The sequence below is a fragment of the Odontesthes bonariensis genome, chromosome 12 (assembly GCF_027942865.1).
Source record: "Odontesthes bonariensis isolate fOdoBon6 chromosome 12, fOdoBon6.hap1, whole genome shotgun sequence".
In the NCBI taxonomy this organism is placed as follows: domain Eukaryota; kingdom Metazoa; phylum Chordata; class Actinopteri; order Atheriniformes; family Atherinopsidae; genus Odontesthes; species Odontesthes bonariensis.
Genome location: NC_134517.1, coordinates 27,882,635 through 27,904,654, shown reverse-complemented (window position 1 = coordinate 27,904,654; position 22,020 = coordinate 27,882,635). Strand labels below are relative to the sequence as shown.

The 22,020-nt window shown below is 37.4% G+C and overlaps 9 non-coding genes and 2 pseudogenes across 9 annotated transcripts; all 11 read left to right on the top strand.

The window, feature by feature from the left end:
- The first annotated feature begins 219 nt into the window (after window positions 1-219).
- On the top strand, window positions 220-328 carry trnal-caa (transfer RNA leucine (anticodon CAA)). The gene is made up of 2 exons: window positions 220-257; window positions 283-328. It is a non-coding gene; the product is annotated as a tRNA-Leu (tRNA).
- Window positions 329-697: 369 nt separating this feature from the next.
- trnal-caa (transfer RNA leucine (anticodon CAA)) lies at window positions 698-807 on the top strand. Its single transcript has 2 exons — window positions 698-735; window positions 762-807. It is a non-coding gene; the product is annotated as a tRNA-Leu (tRNA).
- An 871-nt stretch (window positions 808-1,678) lies between these two features.
- LOC142397031 (5S ribosomal RNA) lies at window positions 1,679-1,797 on the top strand (annotated as a pseudogene).
- A 4,508-nt stretch (window positions 1,798-6,305) lies between these two features.
- On the top strand, window positions 6,306-6,428 carry LOC142397026 (5S ribosomal RNA; annotated as a pseudogene).
- Window positions 6,429-10,915: 4,487 nt separating this feature from the next.
- On the top strand, window positions 10,916-11,034 carry LOC142397039 (5S ribosomal RNA). Its single transcript, XR_012772608.1, has one exon. It is a non-coding gene; the product is annotated as a 5S ribosomal RNA (ribosomal RNA).
- A 1,534-nt stretch (window positions 11,035-12,568) lies between these two features.
- On the top strand, window positions 12,569-12,687 carry LOC142397038 (5S ribosomal RNA). The gene has a single exon (XR_012772607.1). It is a non-coding gene; the product is annotated as a 5S ribosomal RNA (ribosomal RNA).
- Window positions 12,688-14,221: 1,534 nt separating this feature from the next.
- On the top strand, window positions 14,222-14,340 carry LOC142397032 (5S ribosomal RNA). Its single transcript, XR_012772602.1, has one exon. It is a non-coding gene; the product is annotated as a 5S ribosomal RNA (ribosomal RNA).
- A 1,535-nt stretch (window positions 14,341-15,875) lies between these two features.
- Window positions 15,876-15,994, top strand: LOC142397022 (5S ribosomal RNA). The gene has a single exon (XR_012772600.1). It is a non-coding gene; the product is annotated as a 5S ribosomal RNA (ribosomal RNA).
- A 1,528-nt stretch (window positions 15,995-17,522) lies between these two features.
- LOC142397081 (5S ribosomal RNA) lies at window positions 17,523-17,641 on the top strand. The gene has a single exon (XR_012772648.1). It is a non-coding gene; the product is annotated as a 5S ribosomal RNA (ribosomal RNA).
- Window positions 17,642-19,169: 1,528 nt separating this feature from the next.
- On the top strand, window positions 19,170-19,288 carry LOC142397070 (5S ribosomal RNA). Its single transcript, XR_012772637.1, has one exon. It is a non-coding gene; the product is annotated as a 5S ribosomal RNA (ribosomal RNA).
- A 1,526-nt stretch (window positions 19,289-20,814) lies between these two features.
- LOC142397058 (5S ribosomal RNA) lies at window positions 20,815-20,933 on the top strand. The gene has a single exon (XR_012772626.1). It is a non-coding gene; the product is annotated as a 5S ribosomal RNA (ribosomal RNA).
- The last annotated feature ends 1,087 nt before the right edge of the window (window positions 20,934-22,020 follow it).

Here is a 22,020-nt window from a genome sequence, read left to right as displayed (position 1 = left end):
ATAACAATATATCTATAGCGCCCCTATCGGTTATCTGTGGCAGCCGTCAATGCGGATGGATATAGCACAGTCACGGCTGATTTAAATTCAGTAAAAGTATTCCAACGAATTAAGACTTAATGAAAAAGGGGAAATGTCAGTATTAATAATAATGCACACCGTACAGAATGTTGAGTGTTACAGTATTTATACCTGTAAAATCTTCTACATGGCATCGTTGTCAGGATGGCCGAGTGGTCTAAGGCGCCAGACTCAAGGTTCATACCTTCCTGTATGCGGGACTTCTGGTCTCCGAATGGAGGCGTGGGTTCGAATCCCACTTCTGACAATCACTTTTTTTTTTTTGTATTTTATCTTGCATATTCTTCATGATACGTTAGCCGAACATCTTGCTTCGATCACAAATGGCAGAAACACAATCTTATTGTATTAATTTTAAGGTTGTAAGCAAATGTTTGCGTCAGGGCGCATTTGTCCCTCGTAAGATTCACCCAAATCGACCGTTTGTCTGCTCAAAAATGGATTAGTCGTTTCGAAGTAAAGTGTTGACTTTTAATGTAAAGTTTTAACAGACAAAAGTTAAGGCGCGGTAAGTTTACAGCGAACGATATGGCTTCAAAACCATTTATCCGTATTCTTCGTCTATTCCACATATGAGCAGTTAAGTACGTTATTTTTCTTAGTTGTAGGCGGAGTTGTCAGGATGGCCGAGCGGTCTAAGGCGCCAGACTCAAGGTGTAATACCTTCCTGTACAAGGGACTTCTGGTCTCCGAATGGAGGCGTGGGTTCGAATCCCACTTCTGACAATAATTTTTTTTCTCTTCTGTCCTGAAACTAAACGATAGCTTTTAGTTTCCACCGACTGTATTAAATCTAAATGCTTTTTTTTTTTTAAGATATACAATGTGACGAAAGTGGCAACTGCATCAACTCTAAGCGAAATAATATTCATTAAAAGGAAGTATTAAAACGTTTATCAAGATAAAATTATTATTATTATTATATTAATTTATAATAGTAATGTTGTTGTTATTATTGGTATCATTATTGTTGTTGTTAATATACGATCATTGTAAATATTAATAAGTTTTTGAGCTGCTTGACTCATTTGAATTTCCCCCATTGGGGGATGAATCAAGTATTTTTCTATTCTATTCTATTCTATAAAATTATATAATTCAAAAACTTAATTAAATGAAAACAACTCAAAGTATAGCCTAAAAAAATCCCAATGACAATAATCACGAATAACCCAAAATAGGTGCATGAAATGAGTGTGACAGGTCATTTCTTGGTGTTTAAATTCAGCTTTAAGAACCTTATCGCTCTGAGAAAATAAAAGTAAATAGACTACAAAAATATCTTCAAGTTAAATTGTGATAAGTAATTTCATGTGTCAGATTTAAATTCAGATGTGGATTGAGACATACGGTGCCACCCCAACTAACATGTCAAGTTATATATAAATTGTAAGTATTTATTGAAATAAAGAGCACTCTTTCTTTATACATCGATATTTAACATGTAAACAAACAAACCAATTAACTGATTATACAGGCAGCAGTCTGATAACAGCTCTGTCTGAAATGTATGTGTTTGCACAGATAAAACATGTCACATATAGCTGTTGATGTGGTGGAGTCTCATATAAAACGGTTGTGTTAGCCCTGGTTTTTGGCTTACGGCCATACCACCCTGAACACGCCCGATCTCGTCCGATCTCGGAAGCTAAGCAGGGTCGGGCTGGGTCAGTACTTGGATGGGAGACCGCCTGGATAGGGTATGGCTCATGACCCCCCCAAGTCCCTATTGCTCAACCTGGGATCGATCAAAAAAGGATCAAAAAGAAGGACTCCCCCTGGTGTTCACTGGCCTCAACTCTTATTTACTTTGATGTCATGCATGCATGAGGCCTGGATGATTGAAATCCACTTGGCTGCTGAATGTTGTTTGCATTATTTGCATAGTTTGAGTTGATGTAGACTGATGAGATTATGTTATTACTGTGTTAATGTTATGTTTTCCCATGCAAATGAGGTGTTACATCTTTAATTATGTGCTAATTTGCATACATTTCAGATATAGAAATCTGAAAATGTTGATAAAGTCAGGTTAAAGATTGTTGCTATAAAAAATATTGTTTGTAAGGAACAAGCCAGGGAGGTTTCATGTAGATATTTGATACTTAAATTTTCTATCCTATTTACCTGTAGTACATTGCCTATATTATTAGGCTTATGCCTATGTTCTTGTGGTAATTAGGAGGCTTAAAACCCATTTTTGAGCCTGGCATACAGCATACAACCTTGAATACCCCTTCAAATGTTGTATAGCTCATTTTCTGAAATCCTGCCTATTGGGGGAAAGTGAAAACTTGCAGTAACATCTTTTTTCAGCAACAGAGATTTGCAAACACCAGTCAATAAGTGTACAAACAATTCATTTTATTAATGGCAGAGTCAGATAAAGCACCTGATGTTTTTCTGCTCACAATATAAACAAAATTACATATATTCTCATCCAACAAATGTGCAATAGTGCAAGAAAATATTCTTATATGTATTATTATTATTATTATTATTATATCACATTCTATTCTATTGGAAGGCCATCATTTCCTCGTCTGAACATCTGGCGTACAACTCTTGGTTGCCACTCCTGACAGCCTGGACTAAGAGCATCATGTCGTCCTTCTTGTAGGCCAGCACTGCACCTGCCAAAGCACTCATGGATGCCCCATACTTGGAATGGCTCTGTTGGATCCCAGCAGGATCCCAGCGGTACAGAGCACCCTTCTGCACCCAGTGTCTGAACAGTCTCCAGGAAGGAGGAACCGCTGTCACTGAAATGATATCAAGATTTTATACAGCATGTGTTCCTTGTAAAAAGATGTGATTTAATGTTAACTGTTTCATCTATCAGTTAAATTGTTGATTTCATTATCAGTTATTTGGAATTATTCTTAAACTTACCGACAACAGTTGTTGTCTGCATATATGACCTTTGGTGCAGGAGCGTTTGCACGTTGGAACCAGGCAATCAGACCGCTCGCCGTACGCCTGCAGCACTCCTCAGACTCAGCTGCCACCACCACCGTCGTCAAGAACTGTCCACGTTTGTTCAGGACACTGGTGACAGGCTGCATGGTGCCCGGGCCATCACCATGTATCTTCTTAGGGACCTAAAAAGCAGAACATTCATATTACATTCATATTATTTTATATTACAGTCTTTCCTACAACATGTCTGTGGATTACAAAGTATTCTCACTCAACACTCAGAATCCAGATCAAAGGGATATTTTATACAAACCTTTTTTGTTCCATCAATGCAGAGGATTTCTCCAGTCACATTTTCCCTCCAGATGTCTTGGCAGCAGCCTCTGCAGTCCAGGGTCTGCTGCTCTGCTGGGGGCCTCTGTCACAGTCTTAGCTGCGTCTGAACACAGCAGCTTGGCCTCTCCCTGCCTATACAGAGGAATGTGTGGATACAGGTGCTGCTTCAGGCGGGAGTTCAGCTGATGGCTGAAGGTGAAGCTTCTACCACACATATCACACTCATTCTCCTTGGAGCAGTGGTTCCCAACCCTGGTCTACAAGGCACACTGCCCTGCATGTTTTCCATGTTTCCCTGCTCCAGCACACCTGATTCAAATGAATGGGTCGTGCTCAGCCTTCTGGAGAGCTTTCAGACCTGACCCAATTATTTTAATCAGGTGTGCTGGAGCAGGGAAACATGGGAAACATGCAGGGCAGTGTGCCTTGAGGACCAGGGTTGGGAAACATTGCTTTGGAGCATGAAGCTTCTTGTGCCTATCGTCAGGTTAGACTTCTCAGTGAAAGTCCTGTTGCACACACTGCACTCGTGGCTCTTCTTCTCCATGTTTGACCTTTACAACATAAACAAATATCAATTCATTCAGTTTTCCATTTCTTTATTTCATTTCATTTTATTTTATTAATCTATTATTTTGTATATCTTTTGATTTTTTTCTCCTGTCTATTGTTTTTCACTTAAACATTTGTTATTCAGGTCACAAATTAACAAAGCATTGTATAAATCAAGGATAGATGTACTGTTTATACACTGTTTGCTTCACAATAAAAATATTTAAAACATAATTCAGTTTTCCAATACAGCTGTACAAGAATCGTATTTTGTCCTGTTTTAGATACAGCTAGCTAGCTAGCTAGCATGTTTTGATAGTAAAACGGATTATAGTCAACTGATTAGGTAAACTAAGATATATAATAGATTGACAATCATAAGTTTCAAAACTACAATAGGTTATAGATTTGTTAAAATGCTGTCATGATGATAAAAGTGATAGAATGTGCATAAATTCTCACAACAATAAGATGCCAAACTACCGGAAGGCAGGTTGTCAATTGCCTACGTTGTCTATACAACGTATATGTAAACAATGACGTTTCTGACGCAGGAAGTTGCCAATTTTCAGAGAATCTTTTCATTCATCAAAACCAGCACCGAGATAGTTTAATGTACACTGAAGAAGATTAGACTTACGTGAGCGAAATGACGGCTGAAATGACGAACGAGACAGGCAGCAGTCGGCATGATGCTGATTGGCAGAAAATCCCTGCTCAATGATTGGCGGCGGAAAATCCCTGCTCAATGATTGGCGGGTTGAGCGCTCAACTGTGCTCAACAGGGCTCAACCATTCGCTCAACTGTGCTCAACAGCGCTCAACCATTGGTCGCCATAGGGACTTGCAGGGGAGCGCGCCTGGGAACACCCGGTGCTGTAAGCTTTTGCATTCCGCCAGCAGAGAGCGCTCTTGCTTCTTTTCCGAAACATAGCTTTTTATTTACAAGAAGGGAAGGCTTCAGCATTTTACTTTGTAGCCGACTTTATACAGGGTGCTTACGCATGTTTTCAAAGTCTTAATAAGTATGGAATTTTCAACCGCTGTTTTCCAGACCTTGAAAAGTCTTCAATTTTCTGTCAAAGTCTTAATAAAGTATGGAAAATAAATGGATGCTAGAATTTTACAGCATGCTCAAAGGCATTGTGAAATGACAAATAGGAAGGTAGGCTATAAAACTATCATCTTACTAACTGCTCACGTACTGTATTAGCCTAATGGGATGAGATGTGAGTGAAGAGACTGAATTCTACACACATTCATCCATCCATTCATTTTTTTATATAGATAGTTTTTGTGACACTTGTTTGATGTGAAATTCATGTACTTGTGATTTTCATGTTTTGAAACGTTTTCCTCAGTAAAAGCGTAATTTACTGTGAATAATGCATTTGTTCATTGAATACAAGCCTATAAAAATGAACATTTCTAATAAACACAGTTGGTACAATCTCAACCAATGAAGTAGGCAGCAGGCACACAAGTTACAAGTACATAAAGTCAAGGTCTTGGGGGGAAAAAGTATCAGTTTTAAAAAAGTCTGCAATTTTAATTTGGAAAAAGAGCAAGCACCCTGTTTATATGAACTCTGTCCACAAAGACTGAGAAGGCTGAAGTGGAAGCCTGAAGTGGAGTTAATTAATGTACATACATGGCTGATATGACGTTAGTGACTACAACAGAGCCATGTATGAAGAGAATACTGGAGAGACTTAATAAAAATCTAAAGTGGGCTGGCATGAAAATCAAACCTACTAAGTCTAGAAGTATCTGAATAAGTAGAGGGAAATTAAGTGATAGAAAGTTTGTAATAGATGAAGAAAAACATTCCAATAATTAGGGAAAAGGCAGTAAAGAGTTTAGGCAGGTGGTACCAGGCCATAAAGTATTTTTCTATTCTATTCTATAAAATGATATAATTCTAAACTTAATGAAATGAAAAGAACTCAAAGTATAGCCTAAAAAAATCCCAATGACAATAATCACTAATAACAAAAAATAGGTGCATGAAATGAGTGTGACAGGTCATATCTTGGTATTTAAATTCAGCTTTAAGAACCTTATCGCTCTGAGAAAATAAAAGTAAATAGACTAAAAAAAATCTTCAAGTTAAATTCTGATAAGTAATTTCATGTCTCAGATTTAAATTCAGATGTGGATTGAGACATACGGTGCCACCCCAACTAACATGTCAAGTTATATATAAATTGTAAGTATTTATTGAAATAAAGAGCACTCATTCTTTATACAGCGATATTTAACATGTAAACAAACAAACCAATTAAGTGATTATACAGGCAGCAGTCTGATAACAGTACTGTCTGAAATGTATGTGTTTGCACAGATAAAACATGTCACATATAGCTGTTGATGTGGTGGAGTCCCATATAAAAGGGTTGTGTTAGCCCTGCTTTTTCGCTTACGGCCATACCACCCTGAACACGCCCGATCTCGTCCGATCTCGGAAGCTAAGCAGGGTCGGGCCGGGTCAGTACTTGGATGGGAGACCGCCTGGGAATGGCTCATGACCCCCCCAAGTCCCTATTGCTCAACCTGGGATCGATCAAAAAAGGATCAAAAAGAAGGACTCCCCCTGGTGTGCACTGGCCTTAACTTTTATTTACAGAAATGTCATGCATGCATGAGGCCTGGATGATTGAAATCCACTTGGCTGCTGAATGTTGTTTGCATTATTTGCAGTTTGAGTTGATGTAAACTGATGAGATTATGTTATTACTGTGTTAATGTTGTGTTTTCCCATGCAAATTAGGTGTTACATCTTTAATTATGTGCTAATTTGCATACATTTCAGATGTAGACATCTGAAAATGTTGATAAAGTCAGGTTAAAGATTGTTGCTATAAAAAATATTGTTTGTAAGGAACAAGCCAGGGAGGTTCCATGTAGATATTTGATACTTAAATTTTCTATCCTATTTACCTGTAGTACATTGCCTATATTATTAGGCTTATGCCTATGTTCTTGTGGTAATTAGGAGGCTTCAAACCCATTTTTGAGCCTGGCATACAGCATACAACCTTGAATACCCCTTCAAATGTTGTACAGCTCATTTTCTGAAATCCTGCCTATTGGGGGAAAGTGAAAACTTGCAGTAACATCTTTTTTCAGCAACACAGATATGCAAACACCAGCCAATAAGTGTACAAACAATGAATTTTATTAATGGCAGAGTCAGATAAAGCACCAGATGTTTTTCTGCTCACAATATAAACAAAATTACATATATTCTCATCCAACAAATGTGCAATAGTGCAAGAAAATATTCTTATATGTAGTATTATTATTATATCACATTCTATTCTATTGGAAGGCCATCATTTCCTCGTCTGAACATCTGGCGTACAACTCTTTTTTTGCCACTCCTGACAGCCTGGACTAAGAGCATCATGTCGTCCTTGTTGTAGGCCAGCACTGCACCCGCCAAAGCACTCATGGACGCCCCATACTTGGAATGGCTCTGTTGGATCCCAGCAGGATCCCAGCGGTACAGAGCACCCTTCTGCACCCAGTGTCTGAACAGAGTCTCCAGGAAGGAGGAACCACTGTCATTGAAATGATATCAAGATTTTATACAGCATGTGTTCCTTGTAAAAAGATGTGATTTAATGTTAACTGTTTCATCTGTCAGTTAAATTGTTGATTTCATTATCAGTTATTTGGAATTATTCTTAAACTTACCGACAACAGTTGTTGTCTGCATATATGACCTTTGGTGACGGAGCGTTTGCACGTTGGAACCGGGCAATCAGACCGTACGCCTGCAGCACCCCTCAGACTCAGCTGCCACCACCACCGTCGTCAAGAACTGGCCCCGTTCGTTCAGGACACTGGTGCCATGCTGCATGGTGCCCGGGCCGTCACCATATATCTTCTTAGGGACCTAAAAAGCAGAAAATTCATATTACATTCATATTATTTTATATTACAGTCTTTCCTACAACATGTCTGTGGATTACAAAGTATTCTCACTGAACACTCAGAATCCAGATCAAAGGGATATTTTATACAAACCGTTTTTGTACCACCAATGCAGAGGATTTCTCCAGTCCCATTTTCCCTCCAGATTTCTTGGCAGCAGCCTCTGCAGTCCAGGGTCTGCTGCTCTGCTGGGGGCCTCTGTCACAGTCTTAGCTGCGTCTGAACACAGCAGCTTGGCCTCTCCCTGCCTATACAGAGGAATGTGTGGATACAGGTGCTGCTTCAGGCAGGAGTTCAGCTGATGGCTGAAGGTGAAGCTTCTACCACACACATCACACTCATTCTCCTTTGGAGCAGTGTTTCCCAACCCTGGTCCTCAAGGCACACCGCCCTGCATGTTTCCCTGCTCCAGCACACCTGATTCAAATGAATGGGTCGTGCTCAGCCTTCTGGAGAGCTTTCAGACCTGACCCAATTATTTGAATCGGGTGTGCTGGAGCAGGGAAACATGGGAAACATGCAGGGCGGTGTGCCTTGAGGACCAGGGTTGGGGAACATTGCTTTGGAGCATGAAGCTTCTTGTGCCTATAGTCAGGTTAGACTTCTCAGTGAAAGTCCTGTTGCACACACTGCACTCGTGGCTCTTCTTCTCCATGTTTGACCTTTACAACATAAACAGAAATATATTCATTCAGTTTTCCATTTCTTTATTTTATTTTATTCATCTATAATTTTGTATATCTTTCGATTTTTTTCTCCCATGTATTGTTTTTCACTTGTAAACATTTGTTATTCAGGTCACAAATGAACAAAGCATTGTATAAATCAAGGATAGATGTACTGTTGATACACTGTTTGCTTCACAATAAAAATATTTAAAACATAATTCAGTTTTCCAATACAGCTGTACAAGAATCGTATTTTGTCCTGTTTTAGATACATAGCTAGCTAGCTAGCATGTTTTGATAGTAAAACGGATTATAGTCAACTGATTAGGTAAACTAAGATATATAATAGATTGACAATCACAAGTTTCAAAACTACAATAGGTTATAGATTTGTTAAAATGCTGCCATGATGATAAAAGTGATAGAATGTGCATACATTCTCACAACAATAAGATGCCAAACTACCGGAAGGCAGGTTGTCAATTGCCTACGTTGTCTATACAACGTATATGGAAACAATGACGTTTCTGACGCAGGAAGTTGCCAATTTTCAGAGAATGTTTTCATTCATCAAAACCAGCACCGAGATAGTTTAATGTACACTGAAGAAGATTAAACTTACGTGAGCGAAATGACGGCTGAAATGACGAACAGGACGAACGGGACGAACGGGACAGGTGGCGACAGGCATGATGCTGATTGGCGGAAAATCCCTGCTCAATGATTGGCGGAGGAAAATCCCTGCTCAATGATTGGCGGGTTGAGCGCTCAACTGTGCTCAACAGGGCTCAACCATTCGCTCAACTGTGCTCAACAGCGCTCAACCATTGGTCGCGATAGGGACTTGGAGGGGAGCGCGCCTGGGAACACCCGGTGCTGTAAGCTTTTGCATTCCGCCAGCAGAGAGCGCTCTTGCTTCTTTTCCGAAACGTGTCTTTTTATTTAGAAAAAGGGAAGGCTTCAGCATTTTACTTTGTAGCCGGCTTTATACAGGGTGCTTACGCATGTTTTCAAAGTCTTAATAAGTATGGAATTTTCAACCGCTGTTTTCCAGACCTTGAAAAGTCTTCAATTTTCTGTCAAAGTCTTAATAAAGTATGGAAAATAAATGGATGCTAGAATTTTACAGCATGCTCAAAGGCATTGTGAAATGACAAATAGGAAGGTAGGCTATAAAACTATCATCTTACTAACTGCTCACGTACTGTATTAGCCTAATGGGATGAGATGTGAGTGAAGAGACTGAATTCTACACACATTCATCCATCCATTCATTTTTTTATATAGATAGTTTTTGTGACACTTGTTTGATGTGAAATTCATGTACTTGTGATTTTCATGTTTTGAAACGTTTTCCTCAGTAAAAACGTAATTTACTGTGAATAATGCATTTGTTCATTGAATACAAGCCTATAAAAATGAACATTTCTAATAAACACAGTTGGTACAATCTCAACCAATGAAGTAGGCAGCAGGCACACAAGTTACAAGTACATAAAGTCAAGGTCTTGGGGGGAAAAAGTATCAGTTTTAAAAAAGTCTGCAATTTTAATTTGGAAAAAGAGCAAGCACCCTGTTTATATGAACTCTGTCCACAAAGACTGAGAGGGCTGAAGTGGAAGCCTGAAGTGGAGTTAATTAATGTACATACATGGCTGATATGACGTTAGTGACTACAACAGAGCCATGTATGAAGAGAATACTGGAGAGACTTAATAAAAATCTAAAGTGGGCTGGCATGAAAATCAAACCTACTAAGTCCAGAAGTATCTCAATAAGTAGAGGGAAATTAAGCGATAGAAAGTTTGTAATAGATGAAGAAAAACATTCCAATAATTAGGGAAAAGGCAGTAAAGAGTTTAGGCAGGTGGTACCAGGCCATAAAGTATTTTTCTATTCTATTCTATAAAATGATATAATTCTAAACTTAATAAAATGAAAAGAACTCAAAGTATAGCCTAAAAACAAATCCCAATGACAATAATCACGAATAACAAAAAATAGGTGCATGAAATGAGTGTGACAGGTCATTTCTTGGTGTTTAAATTCAGCTTTAAGTACCTTATCGCTCTGAGAAAATAAAAGTAAATAGACTACAAAAATATCTTCAAGTTAAATTGTGATAAGTAATTTCATGTGTCAGATTTAAATTCAGATGTGGATTGAGACATACGGTGCCACCCGAACTAACATGTCAAGTTATATATAAATTATAAGTATTTATTGAAATAAAGAGCACTCATTCTTTATACAGCGATATTTAACATGTAAACAAACAAACCAATTAACTGATTATACAGGCAGCAGTCTGATAACAGCTCTGTCTGAAATGTATGTGTTTGCACAGATAAAACATGTCACATATAGCTGTTGATGTGGTGGAGTCCCATATAAAAGGGTTGTGTTAGCCCTGCTTTTTCGCTTACGGCCATACCACCCTGAACACGCCCGATCTCGTCCGATCTCGGAAGCTAAGCAGGGTCGGGCCGGGTCAGTACTTGGATGGGAGACCGCCTGGGAATACCCGGTGCTGTAAGCTTTTGCATTCCGCCAGCAGAGAGCGCTCTTGTATCTTTTCCGAAACATAGCTTTTTATTTACAACAAGGGAAGGCTTCAGCATTTTACTTTGTAGCCGGCTTTATACAGGGTGCTTACGCATGTCTTCAAAGTCTTAATAAGTATGGAATTTTCAACCGCTGTTTTCCAGACCTTGAAAAGTCTTCAATTTTCTGTCAAAGTCTTAATAAAGTATGGAAAATAAATGGATGCTAGAATTTTACAGCATGCTCAAAGGCATTGTGAAATGACAAATAGGAAGGTAGGCTATAAAACTATCATCTTACTAACTGCTCACGTACTGTATTAGCCTAATGGGATGAGATGTGAGTGAAGAGACTGAATTCTACACACATTCATCCATCCATTCATTTTTTTATATAGATAGTTTTTGTGACACTTGTTTGATGTGAAATTCATGTACTTGTGATTTTCATGTTTTGAAACGTTTTCCTCAGTAAAAGCGTAATTTACTGTGAATAATGCATTTGTTCATTGAATACAAGCCTATAAAAATGAACATTTCTAATAAACACAGTTGGTACAATCTCAACCAATGAAGTAGGCAGCAGGCACACAAGTTACAAGTACATAAAGTCAAGGTCTTGGGGGGAAAAAGTATCAGTTTTAAAAAAGTCTGCAATTTTAATTTGGAAAAAGAGCAAGCACCCTGTTTATATGAACTCTGTCCACAAAGACTGAGAGGGCTGAAGTGGAAGCCTGAAGTGGAGTTAATTAATGTACATACATGGCTGATATGACGTTAGTGACTACAACAGAGCCATGTATGAAGAGAATACTGGAGAGACTTAATAAAAATCTAAAGTGGGCTGGCATGAAAATCAAACCTACTAAGTCTAGAAGTATCTGAATAAGTAGAGGGAAATTAAGCGATAGAAAGTTTGTAATAGATGAAGAAAAACATTCCAATAATTAGGGAAAAGGCAGTAAAGAGTTTAGGCAGGTGGTACCAGGCCATAAAGTATTTTTCTATTCTATTCTATAAAATGATATAATTCTAAACTTAATGAAATGAAAAGAACTCAAAGTATAGCCTAAAAACAAATCCCAATGACAATAATCACGAATAACAAAAAATAGGTGCATGAAATGAGTGTGACAGGTCATTTCTTGGTATTTAAATTCAGCTTTAAGAACCTTATCGCTCTGAGAAAATAAAAGTAAATAGACTAAAAAAAATCTTCAAGTTAAATTGTGATAAGTAATTTCATGTCTCAGATTTAAATTCAGATGTGGATTGAGACATACGGTGCCACCCCAACTAACATGTCAAGTTATATATAAATTATAAGTATTTATTGAAATAAAGAGCACTCATTCTTTATACAGCGATATTTAACATGTAAACAAACAAACCAATTAACTGATTATACAGGCAGCAGTCTGATAACAGCACTGTCTGAAATGTATGTGTTTGCACAGATAAAACATGTCACATATAGCTGTTGATGTGGTGGAGTCCCATATAAAAGGGTTGTGTTAGCCCTGGTTCTTCGCTTACGGCCATACCACCCTGAACACGCCCGATCTCGTCCGATCTCGGAAGCTAAGCAGGGTCGGGCCGGGTCAGTACTTGGATGGGAGACCGCCTGGGAATACCCGGTGCTGTAAGCTTTTGCATTCCGCCAGCAGAGAGCGCTCTTGTATCTTTTCCGAAACATAGCTTTTTATTTACAACAAGGGAAGGCTTCAGCATTTTACTTTGTAGCCGGCTTTATACAGGGTGCTTACGCATGTCTTCAAAGTCTTAATAAGTATGGAATTTTCAACCGCTGTTTTCCAGACCTTGAAAAGTCTTCAATTTTCTGTCAAAGTCTTAATAAAGTATGGAAAATAAATGGATGCTAGAATTTTACAGCATGCTCAAAGGCATTGTGAAATGACAAATAGGAAGGTAGGCTATAAAACTATCATCTTACTAACTGCTCACGTACTGTATTAGCCTAATGGGATGAGATGTGAGTGAAGAGACTGAATTCTACACACATTCATCCATCCATTCATTTTTTTATATAGATAGTTTTTGTGACACTTGTTTGATGTGAAATTCATGTACTTGTGATTTTCATGTTTTGAAACGTTTTCCTCAGTAAAAGCGTAATTTACTGTGAATAATGCATTTGTTCATTGAATACAAGCCTATAAAAATGAACATTTCTAATAAACACAGTTGGTACAATCTCAACCAATGAAGTAGGCAGCAGGCACACAAGTTACAAGTACATAAAGTCAAGGTCTTGGGGGGAAAAAGTATCAGTTTTAAAAAAGTCTGCAATTTTAATTTGGAAAAAGAGCAAGCACCCTGTTTATATGAACTCTGTCCACAAAGACTGAGAGGGCTGAAGTGGAAGCCTGAAGTGGAGTTAATTAATGTACATACATGGCTGATATGACGTTAGTGACTACAACAGAGCCATGTATGAAGAGAATACTGGAGAGACTTAATAAAAATCTAAAGTGGGCTGGCATGAAAATCAAACCTACTAAGTCTAGAAGTATCTGAATAAGTAGAGGGAAATTAAGCGATAGAAAGTTTGTAATAGATGAAGAAAAACATTCCAATAATTAGGGAAAAGGCAGTAAAGAGTTTAGGCAGGTGGTACCAGGCCATAAAGTATTTTTCTATTCTATTCTATAAAATGATATAATTCTAAACTTAATGAAATGAAAAGAACTCAAAGTATAGCCTAAAAACAAATCCCAATGACAATAATCACGAATAACAAAAAATAGGTGCATGAAATGAGTGTGACAGGTCATTTCTTGGTGTTTAAATTCAGCTTTAAGAACCTTATCGCTCTGAGAAAATAAAAGTAAATAGACTAAAAAAAATCTTCAAGTTAAATTGTGATAAGTAATTTCATGTCTCAGATTTAAATTCAGATGTGGATTGAGACATACGGTGCCACCCCAACTAACATGTCAAGTTATATATAAATTATAAGTATTTATTGAAATAAAGAGCACTCATTCTTTATACAGCGATATTTAACATGTAAACAAACAAACCAATTAACTGATTATACAGGCAGCAGTCTGATAACAGCACTGTCTGAAATGTATGTGTTTGCACAGATAAAACATGTCACATATAGCTGTTGATGTGGTGGAGTCCCATATAAAAGGGTTGTGTTAGCCCTGGTTCTTCGCTTACGGCCATACCACCCTGAACACGCCCGATCTCGTCCGATCTCGGAAGCTAAGCAGGGTCGGGCCGGGTCAGTACTTGGATGGGAGACCGCCTGGGAATACCCGGTGCTGTAAGCTTTTGCATTCCGCCAGCAGAGAGCGCTCTTGCTTCTTTTACGAAACATAGCTTTTTATTTACAACAAGGGAAGGCTTCAGCATTTTACTTTGTAGCCGACTTTATACAGGGTGCTTACGCATGTCTTCAAAGTCTTAATAAGTATGGAATTTTCAGCCACTGTTTTCCAGACCTTGAAAAGTCTTCAATTTTCTGTCAAAGTCTTAATAAAGTATGGAAAATAAATGGATGCTAGAATTTTACAGCATGCTCAAAGGCATTGTGAAATGACAAATAGGAAGGTAGGCTATAAAACTATCATCTTACTAACTGTTCACGTACTGTATTAGCCTAATGGGATGAGATGTGAGTGAAGAGACTGAATTCTACACACATTCATCCATCCATTCATTTTTTTATATAGATAGTTTTTGTGACACTTGTTTGATGTGAAATTCATGTACTTGTGATTTTCATGTTTTGAAACGTTTTCCTCAGTAAAAGCGTAATTTACTGTGAATAATGCATTTGTTCATTGAATACTAGCCTATAAAAATGAACATTTCTAATAAACACAGTTGGTACAATCTCAACCAATGAAGTAGGCAGTAGGCACACAAGTTACAAGTACATAAAGTTAAGGTCTTGGGGGGGAAAAGTATCAGTTTTAAAAAAGTCTGCAATTTTAATTTGGAAAAAGAGCAAGCACCCTGTTTATATGAACTCTGTGCACAAAGACTGAGAGGGCTGAAGTGGAAGCCTGAAGTGGAGTTAATTAATGTACATACATGGCTAATATGACGTTAGTGACTACAACAGAGCCATGTATGAAGAGAATACTGGAGAGACTTAATAAAAATCTAAAGTGGGCTGGCATGAAAATCAAACCTACTAAGTCTAGAAGTATCTCAATAAGTAGAGGGAAATTAAGCGATAGAAAGTTTGTAATAGATGAAGAAAAACATTCCAATAATTAGGGAAAAGGCAGTAAAGAGTTTAGGCAGGTGGTACCAGGCCATAAAGTATTTTTCTATTCTATTCTATAAAATGATATAATTCTAAACTTAATGAAATGAAAAGAACTCAAAGTATAGCCTAAAAACAAATCCCAATGACAATAATCACGAATAACAAAAAATAGGTGCATGAAATGAGTGTGACAGGTCATTTCTTGGTGTTTAAATTCAGCTTTAAGTACCTTATCGCTCTGAGAAAATAAAAGTAAATAGACTACAAAAATATCTTCAAGTTAAATTGTGATAAGTAATTTCATGTGTCAGATTTAAATTCAGATGTGGATTGAGACATACGGTGCCACCCGAACTAACATGTCAAGTTATATATAAATTGTAAGTATTTATTGAAAGAAAGAGCACTCATTCTTTATACATCGATATTTAACATGTAAACAAACAAACCAATTAACTGATTATACAGGCAGCAGTCTGATAACAGCTCTGTCTGAAATGTATGTGTTTGCACAGATAAAACATGTCACATATAGCTGTTGATGTGGTGGAGTCCCATATAAAAGGGTTGTGTTAGCCCTGGTTCTTCGCTTACGGCCATACCACCCTGAACACGCCCGATCTCGTCCGATCTCGGAAGCTAAGCAGGGTCGGGCCGGGTCAGTACTTGGATGGGAGACCGCCTGGGAATACCCGGTGCTGTAAGCTTTTGCATTCAGAGAGCGCTCTTGCTTCTTTTCCGAAACATAGCTTTTTATTTACAAGAAGGGAAGGCTTCAGCATTTTACTTTGTAGCCGACTTTATACAGAGTGCTTACGCATGTTTTCAAAGTCTTAATAAGTATGGAATTTTCAACCGCTGTTTTCCAGACCTTGAAAAGTCTTCAATTTTCTGTCAAAGTCTTAATAAAGTATGGAAAATAAATGGATGCTAGAATTTTACAGCATGCTCAAAGGCATTGTGAAATGACAAATAGGAAGGTAGGCTATAAAACTATCATCTTACTAACTGCTCACGTACTGTATTAGCCTAATGGGATGAGATGTGAGTGAAGAGACTGAATTCTACACACATTCATCCATCCATTCATTTTTTTATATAGATAGTTTTTGTGACACTTGTTTGATGTGAAATTCATGTACTTGTGATTTTCATGTTTTGAAACGTTTTCCTCAGTAAAAACGTAATTTACTGTGAATAATGCATTTGTTCATTGAATACAAGCCTATAAAAATGAACATTTCTAATAAACACAGTTGGTACAATCTCAACCAATGAAGTAGGCAGCAGGCACACAAGTTACAAGTACATAAAGTCAAGGTCTTGGGGGGAAAAAGTATCAGTTTTAAAAAAGTCTGCAATTTTAATTTGGAAAAAGAGCAAGCACCCTGTTTATATGAACTCTGTCCACAAAGACTGAGAGGGCTGAAGTGGAAGCCTGAAGTGGAGTTAATTAATGTACATACATGGCTGATATGACGTTAGTGACTACAACAGAGCCATGTATGAAGAGAATACTGGAGAGACTTAATAAAAATCTAAAGTGGGCTGGCATGAAAATCAAACCTACTAAGTCCAGAAGTATCTCAATAAGTAGAGGGAAATTAAGCGATAGAAAGTTTGTAATAGATGAAGAAAAACATTCCAATAATTAGGGAAAAGGCAGTAAAGAGTTTAGGCAGGTGGTACCAGGCCATAAAGTATTTTTCTATTCTATTCTATAAAATGATATAATTCTAAACTTAATAAAATGAAAAGAACTCAAAGTATAGCCTAAAAACAAATCCCAATGACAATAATCACGAATAACAAAAAATAGGTGCATGAAATGAGTGTGACAGGTCATTTCTTGGTGTTTAAATTCAGCTTTAAGTACCTTATCGCTCTGAGAAAATAAAAGTAAATAGACTACAAAAATATCTTCAAGTTAAATTGTGATAAGTAATTTCATGTGTCAGATTTAAATTCAGATGTGGATTGAGACATACGGTGCCACCCGAACTAACATGTCAAGTTATATATAAATTATAAGTATTTATTGAAATAAAGAGCACTCATTCTTTATACAGCGATATTTAACATGTAAACAAACAAACCAATTAACTGATTATACAGGCAGCAGTCTGATAACAGCTCTGTCTGAAATGTATGTGTTTGCACAGATAAAACATGTCACATATAGCTGTTGATGTGGTGGAGTCCCATATAAAAGGGTTGTGTTAGCCCTGGTTCTTCGCTTACGGCCATACCACCCTGAACACGCCCGATCTCGTCCGATCTCGGAAGCTAAGCAGGGTCGGGCCGGGTCAGTACTTGGATGGGAGACCGCCTGGGAATACCCGGTGCTGTAAGCTTTTGCATTCAGAGAGCGCTCTTGCTTCTTTTCCGAAACATAGCTTTTTATTTACAAGAAGGGAAGGCTTCAGCATTTTACTTTGTAGCCGGCTTTATACAGGGTGCTTACGCATGTCTTCAAAGTCTTAATAAGTATGGAATTTTCAACCGCTGTTTTCCAGACCTTGAAAAGTCTTCAATTTTCTGTCAAAGTCTTAATAAAGTATGGAAAATAAATGGATGCTAGAATTTTACAGCATGCTCAAAGGCATTGTGAAATGACAAATAGGAAGGTAGGCTATAAAACTATCATCTTACTAACTGTTCACGTACTGTATTAGCCTAATGGGATGAGATGTGAGTGAAGAGACTGAATTCTACACACATTCATCCATCCATTCATTTTTTTATATAGATAGTTTTTGTGACACTTGTTTGATGTGAAATTCATGTACTTGTGATTTTCATGTTTTGAAACGTTTTCCTCAGTAAAAGCGTAATTTACTGTGAATAATGCATTTGTTCATTGAATACTAGCCTATAAAAATGAACATTTCTAATAAACACAGTTGGGACAATCTCAACCAATGAAGTAGGCAGTAGGCACACAAGTTACAAGTACATAAAGTCAAGGTCTTGGGGGGAAAAAGTATCAGTTTTAAAAAAGTCTGCAATTTTAATTTGGAAAAAGAGCAAGCACCCTGTTTATATGAACTCTGTCCACAAAGACTGAGAGGGCTGAAGTGGAAGCCTGAAGTGGAGTCAATTAATGTACATACATGGCTGATATGACGTTAGTGACTACAACAGAGCCATGTATGAAGAGAATACTGGAGAGACTTAATAAAAATCTAAAGTGGGCTGGCATGAAAATCAAACCTACTAAGTCTAGAAGTATCTGAATAAGTAGAGGGAAATTAAGCGATAGAAAGTTTGTAATAGATGAAGAAAAACATTCCAATAATTAGGGAAAAGGCAGTAAAGAGTTTAGGCAGGTGGTACCAGGCCATAAAGTATTTTTCTATTCTATTCTATAAAATGATATAATTCTAAACTTAATGAAATGAAAAGAACTCAAAGTATAGCCTAAAAACAAATCCCAATGACAATAATCACGAATAACAAAAAATAGGTGCATGAAATGAGTGTGACAGGTCATTTCTTGGTGTTTAAATTCAGCTTTAAGTACCTTATCGCTCTGAGAAAATAAAAGTAAATAGACTACAAAAATATCTTCAAGTTAAATTGTGATAAGTAATTTCATGTGTCAGATTTAAATTCAGATGTGGATTGAGACATACGGTGCCACCCGAACTAACATGTCAAGTTATATATAAATTGTAAGTATTTATTGAAATAAAGAGCACTCATTCTTTATACATCGATATTTAACATGTAAACAAACAAACCAATTAACTGATTATACAGGCAGCAGTCTGATAACAGCTCTGTCTGAAATGTATGTGTTTGCACAGATAAAACATGTCACATATAGCTGTTGATGTGGTGGAGTCCCATATAAAAGGGTTGTGTTAGCCCTGGTTCTTCGCTTACGGCCATACCACCCTGAACACGCCCGATCTCGTCCGATCTCGGAAGCTAAGCAGGGTCGGGCCGGGTCAGTACTTGGATGGGAGACCGCCTGGGAATACCCGGTGCTGTAAGCTTTTGCATTCCGCCAGCAGAGAGCGCTCTTGCTTCTTTTCCGAAACATAGCTTTTTATTTACAAGAAGGGAAGGCTTCAGCATTTTACTTTGTAGCCGGCTTTATACAGGGTGCTTACGCATGTCTTCAAAGTCTTAATAAGTATGGAATTTTCAACCGCTGTTTTCCAGACCTTGAAAAGTCTTCAATTTTCTGTCAAAGTCTTAATAAAGTATGGAAAAGAAATGGATGCTAGAATTTTACAGCATGCTCAAAGGCATTGTGAAATGACAAATAGGAAGGTAGGCTATAAAACTATCATCTTACTAACTGCTCACGTACTGTATTAGCCTAATGGGATGAGATGTGAGTGAATTCTACACACATTCATCCATCCATTCATTTTTTTATATAGATAGTTTTTGTGACACTTGTTTGATGTGAAATTCATGTACTTGTGATTTTCATGTTTTGAAACGTTTTCCTCAGTAAAAGCGTAATTTACTGTGAATAATGCATTTGTTCATTGAATACAAGCCTATAAAAATGAACATTTCTAATAAACACAGTTGGTACAATCTCAACCAATGAAGTAGGCAGCAGGCACACAAGTTACAAGTACATAAAGTCAAGGTCTTGGGGGGAAAAAGTATCAGTTTTAAAAAAGTCTGCAATTTTAATTTGGAAAAAGAGCAAGCACCCTGTTTATATGAACTCTGTCCACAAAGACTGAGAGGGCTGAAGTGGAAGCCTGAAGTGGAGTCAATTAATGTACATACATGGCTGATATGACGTTAGTGACTACAACAGAGCCATGTATGAAGAGAATACTGGAGAGACTTAATAAAAATCTAAAGTGGGCTGGCATGAAAATCAAACCTACTAAGTCTAGAAGTATCTGAATAAGTAGAGGGAAATTAAGCGATAGAAAGTTTGTAATAGATGAAGAAAAACATTCCAATAATTAGGGAAAAGGCAGTAAAGAGTTTAGGCAGGTGGTACCAGGCCATAAAGTATTTTTCTATTCTATTCTATAAAATGATATAATTCTAAACTTAATGAAATGAAAAGAACTCAAAGTATAGCCTAAAAACAAATCCCAATGACAATAATCACGAATAACAAAAAATAGGTGCATGAAATGAGTGTGACAGGTCATTTCTTGGTGTTTAAATTCAGCTTTAAGTACCTTATCGCTCTGAGAAAATAAAAGTAAATAGACTACAAAAATATCTTCAAGTTAAATTGTGATAAGTAATTTCATGTGTCAGATTTAAATTCAGATGTGGATTGAGACATACGGTGCCACCCGAACTAACATGTCAAGTTATATATAAATTATAAGTATTTATTGAAATAAAGAGCACTCATTCTTTATACAGCGATGTTTAATATGTAAACAAACAAACCAATTAAGTGATTATACAGGCAGCAGTCTGATAACAGTACTGTCTGAAATGTATGTGTTTGCACAGATAAAACATGTCACATATAGCTGTTGATGTGGTGGAGTCCCATATAAAAGGGTTGTGTTAGCCCTGGTTCTTCGCTTACGGCCATACCACCCTGAACACGCCCGATCTCGTCCGATCTCGGAAGCTAAGCAGGGTCGGGCCGGGTCAGTACTTGGATGGGAGACCGCCTGGGAATACCCGGTGCTGTAAGCTTTTGCATTCCGCCAGCAGAGAGCGCTCTTGCTTCTTTTCCGAAACATAGCTTTTTATTTACAAGAAGGGAAGGCTTCAGCATTTTACTTTGTAGCCGGCTTTATACAGGGTGCTTACGCATGTCTTCAAAGTCTTAATAAGTATGGAATTTTCAACCGCTGTTTTCCAGACCTTGAAAAGTCTTCAATTTTCTGTCAAAGTCTTAATAAAGTATGGAAAAGAAATGGATGCTAGAATTTTACAGCATGCTCAAAGGCATTGTGAAATGACAAATAGGAAGGTAGGCTATAAAACTATCATCTTACTAACTGCTCACGTACTGTATTAGCCTAATGGGATGAGATGTGAGTGAAGAGACTGAATTCTACACACATTCATCCATCCATTCATTTTTTTATATAGATAGTTTTTGTGACACTTGTTTGATGTGAAATTCATGTACTTGTGATTTTCATGTTTTGAAACGTTTTCCTCAGTAAAAGCGTAATTTACTGTGAATAATGCATTTGTTCATTGAATACAAGCCTATAAAAATGAACATTTCTAATAAACACAGTTGGTACAATCTCAACCAATGAAGTAGGCAGCAGGCACACAAGTTACAAGTACATAAAGTCAAGGTCTTGGGGGGAAAAAGTATCAGTTTTAAAAAAGTCTGCAATTTTAATTTGGAAAAAGAGCAAGCACCCTGTTTATATGAACTCTGTCCACAAAGACTGAGAGGGCTGAAGTGGAAGCCTGAAGTGGAGTCAATTAATGTACATACATGGCTGATATGACGTTAGTGACTACAACAGAGCCATGTATGAAGAGAATACTGGAGAGACTTAATAAAAATCTAAAGTGGGCTGGCATGAAAATCAAACCTACTAAGTCTAGAAGTATCTGAATAAGTAGAGGGAAATTAAGCGATAGAAAGTTTGTAATAGATGAAGAAAAACATTCCAATAATTAGGGAAAAGGCAGTAAAGAGTTTAGGCAGGTGGTACCAGGCCATAAAGTATTTTTCTATTCTATTCTATAAAATGATATAATTCTAAACTTAATGAAATGAAAAGAACTCAAAGTATAGCCTAAAAACAAATCC